The 2,146-nt window shown below is 55.1% G+C and overlaps 1 long non-coding RNA gene across 2 annotated transcripts; it reads left to right on the top strand.

The window, feature by feature from the left end:
- The first annotated feature begins 327 nt into the window (after window positions 1–327).
- Window positions 328–1,764, top strand: LOC116882741. 2 transcript variants are annotated; one of them, XR_004385685.1, is made up of 3 exons: window positions 328–371; window positions 484–605; window positions 1,683–1,764. It is a non-coding gene; the product is annotated as an uncharacterized LOC116882741 (long non-coding RNA). The 2 variants fall into 2 exon arrangements; XR_004385686.1 differs by lacking the exon at window positions 1,683–1,764 and adding an exon at window positions 1,039–1,074.
- Window positions 1,765–2,146: the final 382 nt, after the last annotated feature.

Raw genomic sequence — 2,146 nt, 5'->3', positions numbered from 1 at the left:
TGAGCAGAGAGCCCAATGCGGGGCTCGATCCCAGGACCCTAAAATCATGACCTGAGCTGAAGGCAGAGGTTTAACCCACTGAGCCACCCAGGTGCCCCTAAGGACTTAACTCTTGATTGACCAGTTGTTCCTTGCCTATAATCCCAACAACTTCTGAGCCATCTGGGATGTCAGGGTTGTGTCATAAAACCTGAATTGTGATCTTCATGTGACCCCAAGCAGGTCACCTAATCTTTCTGGGGCTCAGTGTCCTTAGCTATAAATAAATGGTGGTGGGGGGAGGTGTGGTGGACTTGGACAAAATGGGTCCCCTCTGCCAGCCCTAGGGTTCTAAGCTGCCCTTTGGGAGATAAAAACAACCCAAGCCCCAGGTCCTAATGGCTGCCATAGACTTTCTGGGTGACCCTGGGCAGTGCAGGCTTCCCTGCTTTATCTCCCTATCTGTGTGTTGAGTGGTTTGGTTCCATGGTTTTCTATTTGCAGGCCCTGGGCAGAGGCAAGCATTGGGGCTGTAGAACAGGACTGCCATCACCGGTTCCAGGAAGGAGGGCTTGCTTGGAATAAAGACATGCAAGATGGAAGCCCAGAAGCCTGAGGAGCAGGCAGTGTGCTTATAGCTTTGGGGGAGGGGTGCGGGCAGGGATGGGGCAGCTTTTCCTGCTGCATCCCCATTACTTCTTTCTGAACTTGTAGAGCATCCCTGAACCTGACTAGAGGGTGGGTGGTTCCAGCAACTGCAGGTGGATCTGGGGTGGGTGTGGGTGGGTATGCAGGGATGCCGAGAAGCGAGAATGGATGGAGAGACAGAATGAGAAGGACAGATAGGCACAGGGGCAAGAGAGAAAGCCAAGGAAGAGCATCACACTTGTATGCACCTGACAAATATTCACTGAGCCCATGCTAGGTGCCCAATGCCATGCTGGAGGCAGAGACGGAGGTGGAGAGAGAGGGGAACATGCAACACAGATGAGAAGAGATAGAGAGACAGAAAAAAGGACAGAGAAAAACCAAGACAGGTTTCATTCATTCATTTCACAGGTGTTTATTGAGCACCTACTATGTGTTAGTGGCAGACTCAGGGACGGAGAAGAGAGAAGCTGGTGGACTGTGTTTGTGGAGGGGCGGTGCCTTCTGGGTGAGAGCAGGATGGTCTGGAAGCATGCACACAGTCAGGTCTCCTGAAGACAAAGTTTCCTGGTTCTTCCTGTGGATGGACCCCCCACCCCGTCCGTCCTCTCTAAACCACCCCCTTCCTCTGCATTCCCCTTAGGACCTTGCTTGGTGTCCCTGAGCCTGGCGGCTCCCCAGAAGTGTCTGGGCAGCTCCCCAGAAGTGTCTGGGGGACTCAAAGAAACTACAGAGTCTTGGATCCCAACTTTGGCAATTTGGCTGTGGGGACGGGGCCCAGAGCCTGGGATTCTGTATTTCAGCAGTTCCCTCTGGGGCTCAGCAGGGGTAGGAGCCCAGGTGGTGGACACGTGTCCCCAGGGGGCCTCCCCTGGGGCTCCTGCTGCTGTCACCGCCACACACGTCCTTCTGCAAACACACACGGCCCATGATTGATTCTCTGCCGTTCCCCTCACAGCCCAGCGGGTCTGATTGAATGGCCGACGTGCTGCCCAAACACCCCGCTGGAACCACTTCCCTGCCCTCTGCCCCGGAAGTCGTTTGTTTGTTTTTAGACGTAGCCTTTATGTCCAGCTGAATGGCCAGCGGGCTCCTCGGAGCCGCCCATCAGAGCTGAAGATCGTCTGGGGCTGGAGCTGGCGGTAGTCCTGTGGTCACTCTGAGGACCCCGGGAAGGACAGCCGTGCTTCCTGCGAGAGGCGACTCTAGACTCACCCAGGCCTGTGTCCCATGTGAATACACACAGGGGCGGGGAGGGGGGGTGCACTGCAGCACTTGAAGGGCCATCTCTCCCTTTCTTTAACTGCTGTTGTGAAACACTGGAGCCAAGCTCCTGCATTCTAGCACCTTCGGTTCTGGTCTTTAGGAATGAACCCATAGCAACCTCTGTTGTGAAAAGGACAGGCTCTGCAGTTCAATAGACTTGGGCTTGAATCCCAGGGCCACCCCTCCTGCCCCTCAGCTTCCTTATCTACTTGGTGGGGATGATCAAACCAGCTTCAAAGGGGGGCTGGGAGGT

The sequence above is a fragment of the Lontra canadensis genome, unplaced genomic scaffold (genome assembly GCF_010015895.1).
Source record: "Lontra canadensis isolate GAN:19392208 unplaced genomic scaffold, GSC_riverotter_1.0 scaffold87, whole genome shotgun sequence".
NCBI lineage: Eukaryota > Metazoa > Chordata > Mammalia > Carnivora > Mustelidae > Lontra > Lontra canadensis.
The sequence above is the reverse complement of the archived record's forward strand: the minus strand, read 5'-3'. Positions and strand labels throughout refer to the sequence as shown.